The sequence below is a fragment of the Mastomys coucha genome, unplaced genomic scaffold (genome assembly GCF_008632895.1).
Source record: "Mastomys coucha isolate ucsf_1 unplaced genomic scaffold, UCSF_Mcou_1 pScaffold16, whole genome shotgun sequence".
Lineage (NCBI taxonomy): Eukaryota > Metazoa > Chordata > Mammalia > Rodentia > Muridae > Mastomys > Mastomys coucha.
Window position 1 is genome coordinate 25,267,363 of NW_022196898.1, and position 9,642 is coordinate 25,277,004.

The 9,642-nt window shown below is 36.5% G+C and overlaps 1 long non-coding RNA gene across 1 annotated transcript in view; it reads right to left on the reverse strand.

Moving 5' to 3' along the window:
• Positions 1 to 1,701: 1,701 nt before the first annotated feature.
• Positions 1,702 to 9,642, reverse strand: part of LOC116094070 — a 24,487-nt gene continuing 16,546 nt past the window's right edge. The window contains exons 2-3 of the long non-coding RNA XR_004119956.1: positions 9,458 to 9,562; positions 1,702 to 1,785 (exon numbers count right to left, since the gene is read on the reverse strand). This is a non-coding gene — a long non-coding RNA (uncharacterized LOC116094070). The remainder of the gene's footprint in view (positions 1,786 to 9,457; positions 9,563 to 9,642) is intronic.

Consider the following 9,642-nt stretch of genomic DNA (forward strand, 5'->3'; position numbering starts at 1 on the left):
TTGGAGGGGAAACTGGGAATGGAGAAATTTACATGTAAATAAAGAAAATATCTAAAAAAAAAAAATTAGATATTTATAACTGTCTCCTGAGAGGCTCTGCCAGTGCCTGACAAATACAATTTGACTTAGTACTGGGTCCCCAATGGAGGAGCTAGAGAAAGGACTGAAGAAGCTGAAGGGGTTTGCAGTCCCATAGGAGGAACAACAATATGAACCAACAAGTACCCCCAGAGCTCCCAGGGACTAAACCACCAACCAAAGAGTACACATGGAGGGACCCATGGCTCTAGATGCATATGTAGCAAAAGATGGCCTTGTTGGGCATCAATGAGAGGATCGGCCCTTGGTCCTGAGAGGGTTCCATGCCCCAGTGTAGGGGAATGCCAGGGCCAGGAAGTGGGAGTGGGTAAGTTGGTGAGTAGGGGATGGGGGTATGGGATAGGGGTTTTTAGAGGGGAAACCAGGACAGGTCTTCAAAGCAGTGATATAAGATGTAGTTGAGCCTAAAAGAAGTCATCGGGAGTGGTGTTATCAGAGGAAATAGAGGTCATACTCATGGAAACTTGAACTAGTTCTTATGAATGCATTGCTAAAAGAATGGCAGGGCTGAGTCTTCCCCTCATTCTTAAAACTCAGGCACAATGTGCTTTCTGCCCTAACTACCATTTATCATGATATGATACAAGGACTTTACAAGTTCTGGCATGATGATATTTGGACTTTCAGCCACAAGAACTATAAGGTCAACAATCCTCTCTTCTTTGCAAGTTTTCAACCCTCAAGTATTTTATGATACTAATAAATGAAGGCAAATCAATACAGTTAATTTCTGTAGGCTATTCAAACAACTATTCTTAGAGAATAGTTTAACAGTGTATTGAATAAACAGTTTATTATAGATAGAAGATAGATGATAGGTAGATATAGTTAGATGAAAGGAAGATCATAAATGGATGATGATATAGAGACAGATGATAGACAGGTAGATATGATAGATTGATTATACATCAATGGTACATAAAGATAGACATAGATAGGCAGACAAATGACAGATTTGATAGACAGATGATATATGCAAATGATTTATAGATGAGATATAGATAAATGATATATAAAAGATAATGATATATTAATATATAGATAGATAGCTATAGATAGATGATAGATATAAACAGATGATAGCTATAGATAGGAGATAGGTGATTGGTTGATGATCGATGACAAATAGATGATAAATAAAAGATGTAGATAGATAATGACAATATATTGGTAGATAATAGATAATAATTAGAAAAATGATAGATGATAGATATAGATAGATAGATATAGATAGATGATGGATGATACATATGTGGATGGCACATAGATATTTATAATAAAAGAGAGAGGTGAATCTTATGATAATCAAAGTTAACATTCTAGTAACTGGTAATGTGGCTGTAGACTATGTGTATAACTTTCTTTATTCAATTACCTGGTCTGTGTTTCCTTTGTCTTCAGCTGACTGCAGCTAGACATTTTTTTAAACCTGATGATAAAAACCTTTTTTGCCAGGGAACCTGGATCATTTATAAACTTTACTAGGTCATATTTTTAATTTTCTTACCTTTATCATAGGGCATAGTAATATAAATAAAATAAAATACTAAAATAAAATAAAATAAAAATTCTTTGGAAACTTCCCAGCCCATTCTTTCTTACCTCTATTGTTGTGGAATAGTATTTAATTTCCTCTTGGTAGACAGGATAAATGATCTTAGACAATATGACAAGAACTTCCTTAGCCTGACAATTGGAGATATTGATTTGTTACATTTTGCATACTTCTGTTTTCCTATCACTTGATAGATTGTCATTACTTCTTTACTAATAGAATTAGAATGATTAGTACTTTTAAGATTAACAGGGTCCAAGAGCCATCTTAGTCCATTCAGGCCACTGTAATGAAAGTATTTCACAGTGGTAAATTTATAAACACCAGAAACATTTCTAAAATCTTTGTAGCTTGAAAAATACAAAATCAAGACATCAAGAAATTCCATTCTTTTATCGCCTTTTTCTCTGCTTCAAAAGTGGCCTTTTTTCTGTTACATCCTTATGTGGCAAAAAAGACAAATGTGCTCTCTTAAGTTTTCTTTTTTTATAATAATGCCAGTAATATTCATCATCACAATCACCATGACTTAATCACCCACCAAAGGGCCTCATCTATTAAAACTGTCACATTAACAATTAACTTTCAACATGACAGTTTTGGATGAACATATTTAGACCAAAGAGAGAACTATTGCCTAAAACCTCAGAGCTAACACATTTCTGCAGAGAAAAGAACTAAGAGGATATGCAAATATCTTTTTCACAGAAATAAATTTAATATAAGAGAATATCTGCATGGTTATGGTGGCTGAAGGGTCCAAGACCTCAAGTCTCAAAGAGGGACAACTAAAATCACTAATGATATTTTCCAGTTCTGTAGGCATAATGTTTTTGTGCATCATGTAAAGGTTATACTTGTGTTATTAAAATGCTGATTTCTCTGCCTTTATATCTTGACTCAGACCAGACATAGAATAGTAATGCTTATATCAAGACTCTCCTGTCTCAAGTTTGTACAAACAATTCTTACCATTTGTTCTCTGCCTTGTCAATAGAAGCTGATCACTCAATGTTGAAAGAATAGGATGGGACTTCTACCAGACAGGAAGAAGAGAAAGAGAGAGAGAGAGAGAGAGACAGAGACAGAGACAGAGAGACAGAGAGAGACAGAGAGACAGAGAAAGACAGAGAGACAGAGAGACAGAGAGACACAGAGAGACACAGAGAGACAAAGACACAGAGACAGACAGAGACAGAGACAAAGAGGGGGGATTCAGAGTCATTAGAAGGAAAGAAGTTCAAGAGTTCAAATGTCCAATAGAGTTCAACGGGAGCATGGAAGGACCAAAAGACAAGTATTTTTGAGGATTTTTGGCTGAGAGCCATATTCATTTAGGGAATTAAAATAGATCAAATGCCCAGGGATTTCTATAAATCTTTAAAATGAATCTTGGTCTCCCTGTGCCATTATTGGGGAACTAGCTTGAATAAAACAAACAAAAGACAACAAAAATAACAAACAAAAACAACAAAAAACCAAACAAATAAACCAAAAAAAATCACAAAACAAAAAACAAAAATAATCTCCAGCTACTGTATTAATTTACTACATATATTTAGATTAAAGTTAACAAATGGAACCTAATATGGGTCACCAAATGTCAAATGGTTTTTAATAAACTCTATTAATTACTAACATGACCTGGCCATTAATTTGCCTTACTGTATGTTATTTGTTATTTATTAAGAGAAGGAAGGAGAATGAACAAGAATAATGGAGGAAAAAGACTGACAGAATAGGAGATCTCCATTAGACATGATGGACCAGGAGCACAAGCCAGAGTGCAAGGGACCCTGAGGCCAGCCTGGTGGAGCAAAAATAACTCTGGGAAGACACAAACAGCAAGAATTTGGGGGACACAGCTCAGAAAGTAGATAGTCTAGCACAGAAAGATAGATTATGGATAATTCCCCCAGTACTTGTGCAAAAGCTGATTAAATAAATCCATAGGAGTCTGATTCAATTATTGGGGGTGTGGCTGAGTCATAGTAATAATTACAGTGTTTATTCAAAACAATTTTACACAGTCCAAGTCCAGAGATTTGAAGATCAGCAGGACCAAAAGGGAACATTCCCCACTAAATACAAGTCTGAGAAAGAAGGTAGAGGCCTTTGAAGACACAGACATAGAAGAAATGTCTCTTACTCAGCCTTTTATTCAGTTGAGACCTCTCCTGCAGTAGATGAGCCCACTCAGCCTACCAAATCAAATGCTCATCTCATCTCAAGATGGGCTGTGCCTCTTCAGCACACCCGGAAGAATACATTCAAGTTGGCACATAAAATCAATTATCACATGAAGAATAACATAAATGACAAGGTGTGTTTGGGGTGGTTTGGCCATAGTAAGAATAAAAGAAAAGACATGAAGATTAATTTTGTTTTCTACCTTAGGTTCTTGGATGAATTGTGGTTTGACATATTCTGAAGATGCAGTCAAAAGAAGACTAAATTGAAAGTACAGTCAAGATGAGTGTTGTGATGCATGTGTGAGTCATTCTATAGTCTCTGGGACAGAGGTAGAGAGTGAAGAGTTCCAAGTATATACACATAAAAAGAAATAGTTGACATTGCACAAATTAAGGATGTACAATGAGAAGAGTGGGTGATGAAAGGTAAATCCTTGGAGAATTCTTAACATGAAAGAAGGAAATACCCAAGTTTGCCTCTCTTTTCTGTTGGATAATGAATGGCATGCTCATATGCAACAAGGAACAAAGGATAATTACTCGGGAGTATTTGTGTTGGATGTTTGAGTTTTGTTGTTGAGCAATTAACAAAGCCAATCTTAGATGTCTGTGGGTATTGCTTTTTGAAGTGGAAATTGAGGCCTATTTACCTGTAGTGAACCATGTATGATGGAGAAGAAGGAAAGACTGTTTATGACAGCCAGCCAATGAAATACATCCAAGAAGCTTTTAAAACATACTTCTCTCAAGTAATTAAAGGGGGAAGGATGTTCAGTTACTAACTATTGTTTGTTCACGGGCCGCAATAAGCTTCTTTCCTCTTTGGCCCTAATGTGTTCATATGCAGGAGGAGATGAAGGCTTATTACAGAGCAAGTATCTGTGCTTGCTGTTAGAATTTTGTCGACCTATGGCCGTTTGAATGAAAATCATCCCATTAGCTCATATATTTGAATGATTAGTGAGCAAGGAGTGAAACTTAGAGAAGGATTAGAGGGTGTGGCCTTGTTGGAGAAAGTAAGTCACCTGAGGTGAGATTTGAAGTTTATAAAGGCCCTGTCTCTCTCTCTCTCTGTCTGCTGTCCAGAGATTAGAATGTAGCAAGTTCTCAGCTACTTCTTTAGCATCAGACCTACCTGTGTAACACTACACTCCCCATCATGATGTTAACAGACTAACTTCCTGACACTGTAAGCAAGTCCACAATTAAATGCTTTCAGAAGAGTTATTTTGTTCTGTATAGTGCTTCTTCATAGCAATAGAATATTAATAAGACACTCTCTCATTCTCTTTTGGACTGCATGTAAAAAAACAAAACCAACTTGTTTTAGGTTACGAGCCATTTTGATGTATGAAGGAGTAATATAGGCTCTTTACCTATAATGAACAATGGATGGATAATGAAAATAAAGATAGCTTGTAACACAACTAACCTTTGAGATGTATGAAAAACTATTTAAACTTACTATTTTCCTGGAGTCAAAATAGGCAGCACATTAACTTGTTTCCTGTTACATCTCCAAAGGTTAGTATGCTTCTTTAAACTTTAACAGTAATATTAAATGAAGAATACTACTCAAAAAGTGTTACTACTAGCTGTTGAAAGTTTTGTCCATTTAATTTATCCTTTGGAGTGCAGCTAAACACTTATTAGGCTTCAGAGAGAGTTGCTTTCTGAAATGCTCACAGATGCCTTTTTATCTTCTCTGAAGATGCACAGTGAACTGGAAAACGAGGCCACTTATAACACAGTCATTGTTTGATGTACATCTAAGATACTCAGTACATTTGCTTCTTTCAATGAGTCAAAGAACAGAACATATGTAATTGAATTCTGATTCATCAACAATAGTTTCTCTTCTCTTTGAGAATAATGGAATTACATGCAATAAGAAGTGAAGATATATTACTCACAATCTATTTTTGGTAGCTGTTAGAGCTTTGTCCACTCATCTTCTGAATGTAACCAGCATAAGCAGTCTCAGGGTTCTTAAAGTGCTGTCTTTGCATTTGTAGTACTAATGCTCTTTAGAGACCATGAAAATGAAAGGTGAGCTGGGAAGAAAGACTGCAAGCATCGCAGCCCTCCACTGAGGTACATCCCAGAAACATATTAAGCTCACTTCTCCCACGGATGCAAGGAAGGGAAAATGTTCACTTCCTTTACTACCTGTTTCCTTTCTCTACGGCTACATTAAGCTTCTTTTCATATGCAGTGAAAATAAAGGATTTTCATGCAGAATTGATTTGCTAGCTTATGTCATTGAGCACTTAAAATCTCTCTTGTAGTACAAGTAATAAAATCAGTCTTGGGCTTCTGAGACAGTTAGTTTTGAAGTGGCATGTGATGGTTAACTGCAATGAAAGACTATATAATACAGCTCACCTTTGACATATGTCCAAGAATTATACCAAACTTCTGTACAGGAAGGGAATACATATCCACTTGCTTCCAGTTTGTCTTTATATACAATGGCACTTTTATTAATTCTTTGATAATTTCATACAACATATTTTGGTTATATATACATCTCCCTCAACTCCTCCCAGATCTACCCACACCCACCTACCCACTGAATTTCATATTCTCTTTTTGTGTGTTTGTTTGTTTGAACTCATCAAGTCTAGTTTGAATTGTTCAATTACTCTTGGGTGTGGGCATGTGTTGTGTGTTTGATCTAGTAGGGCTTACACTATTAAATAAAATTAGCTGTCCTTCTCTCAGAAGCTATAAAATGTCAATATCTCTTAATATTTGGTGTAGAACTCGAGTTTCTATTGTGGTTTATAACACCAAGACCAAAAGCTGTTTGACTTAATAGGACTTACACTATTAAATAAAATTAGCTGTCCTTTTCTCAGAAATTATCAAATGTCAATATCTCTTAAGCTTTCACGTGGGACTAGAGTTTCTATTGTGGTTTAGAACACAAGAACAAAAGCAAAGCATTTATTTTAGCTTACAGCTTATATTGCATCATCCAGAGAAGTCAGGATAGGAAATCAAAGCAGGAACATGGTGGCAGAAATGAATTCAGATTATATGGAAGAATTCTGCTTACTGCTTGGCTTCTGATGGCTTGCTCAGTCTGCTTTCTTATAGAATCCATGGCCACCAGCCCCACTGTGGGCATTGCCCACAATGACCTGGGCCCTCCCGCATCAATCATCAATGAAGAAAATGAACTACATTTGTTTTATGGAGGTACTTTCTTTTCAAATGAGTGTCCCTCTTCCTAAGTTAAGATAGCATGTATCAAGCTGAGATAAAACTGAGCAGCATACATATAATCCAGACATCCCATTGAGGTCTAAGAACTTCAAGATGCTTATTCACTGCACATTGACAAGTTATGGATCTCTGTGTTGTTACCTACTGCAGAAATCAGCTTTTATGGCAAGGGTTGAAGGATGCATTGATCAGTGGGTATAATAAGAAGTCACTAGGAGTCATTTTGATACTATGTTCATTTAGCAAAACAATAGTATTTGATTCTGGCTTAGACCATATGACCTATCTAGTTGTAGGTTTGTGGAACTCATAACAGTGTCATCTATGGGTTCTATCTTCTGGAGTGGGCCTTAGATTTATCCAAAAGTTGTAATTTCTTCAACAATATTTGTGCCATTATTGTACCCTGGAATATTTTGTCACGTCAGTTACTATTGTAGCTCCCAGTATTCAGATGGGTGAGATTGAAGACTACGTTTCTTCTGCAGGAACATATATGATACTATTCATATATGTTAGCCAGTAGTGATGAAACTTCCTGTTTAGTATCTATTTGATCTTTCTGAAGTTTATGGCTTCAGCAAAAAGATCTTACAGTGAAGTTCTTGAGGGTAAACCAGAATGACAATAGTCTGTAAAACTTTGAGGTGACCATAGATGTGCAAACTTATATGTTGGCCTTCAAATATATTTCATTGACTTACATGTATATTATTATACCAGTACCTTGATGTTTGTATTACTAATATAGCTGTGTATTGTAACTTAAAATCTCTAGCTGTTCTGTTGTTCAGTATTGTTTGGGCTGCCCTGGTGTTTCTGTGTTTCAATATGAAATTTAAGATTTTTTTTTCAATTTCTGTGAAGAATGGCATTGAAGTTTTTATGGAGATTGCATTGAATAGCTGTTTTCAGAATATTAATCCTATCAATCCTTGAGTATGAAAGGTACTTCCATTTCCTAATTCTTCTTCAGTGTTTTTGTCAGTGTTTGAAAGTTTTCATTATACAAATCTTTCATTTCCATAGTTAGATTTATTTCAAGATTTACATATTTATTCATTTTATTTATTCTTTGAGTTTTGATTGCATTCATCCATACTCTCCCAGATTTTTCAAATCTACAACCTTTATCTACCCAACTTTGGGATGTTTAAAAAAATCTGGGAGGCTCTGCCAGAGCCTTACAAATACAGAGGGGGATGCACACAGCCAACCATTCAACTGAGCAGAGGATCTCCAATGGAAGAGTTAGCGAAAGGAATGAAGGAGCTGAAGGGGTTTGTAACCCCATGGGAAGAACAACAATATCAACTAACCAGATCCCCACCCCCAGAGATCTCAGGGACTAAACTACCAACCCAAGTGTACACATGGAGGGACTCATGGCTCCAGCTGCATATATAGCGGAGGATGGCCTTGTCAGACATCAATGTGAGAAGAGGCCTTTAGTCCTGTGAAGGCTCCATGAATCAGGGAGGTGGGAGTGGGTGGATGGAAGAACACCCTCATAAAAGCAGAGGGAGGAAGAATGGGATAGGGGGATTCAGCAGGGAAATAGGATAACATTTGAGATGCAAATAAAGAAAACACCTTTAAAAATCTTCAATTTATTCTGCTCAAATATTTTTGGATGCATGGTCTTCCACTGGACTGTGGTTTGTGTATCTTGTTATGGAGCATAGAATGGCACACTGTCTTCAGTTGGAAGTGGGTGGAATGAAAACCTTTCTGAGGTGCCTTATCTGTGTGGTAAGGGGCAGAAGGATTTCATGTAGTTTCCTAGGCTGATCTATGATATTGGGTGAATGTTGTGTGGTGGGTAAAGTCTGGGGGTTCTTATGTGAAGTCTGGGTCACAGGAAGCCATGTGGGACTGGAATGTCATGATGCATAAGGTGACTGACAGGCAGGAAGTCAGATTGGTCTGGAGATCCTCAACTGGTATTAGCAGTGGTTCCAGAGTAGCACAGTAGGTAAGGTCACTTAAAAGTGGGTGGATCTGCATCTCTATAGTTACAGGTGGGACTCTATGTGGCTGTGAAGTGGCTCACCAGGGAAGCAGCCAGATGATTTGCTTCTTAAACGCCTACATTATATATAGACTTTCATGTTGACAATAATATATTAGTATGCAACAAGAGCGTATGCTTATTACTTAGAAATATTTTTGCAGGTGATTTGAGTTATTTGTTATATTTGCATAATCTTTTTGGAGTGTAACCATTAAAAATCAATCTTGGGTTTTGGGAACTTTTACATTTTCTAGTAGTAATATAGGCTTTGTTACCAATAATGAACATGCATAATATATCATAATATATTAGAAGGAAGACCACAGCCACCCATCAAGATACATTGTAAACTTTTACAAAACTTACATCTGTCAAGCAGTCAAAGAAGGAAATTTATTTTCTTGACATTCCAACAGTTTTCCTCTTCAAAGTCTATAATAGGCATCTTTTATCTTGGACAATAATATGTTCCTGTAAAGTAAGAAATTAAGGCTTATTACTCAGCGAGTATTTGTGATGGACCCTTCGAGTACTTAATTTCTTTCTTTTTT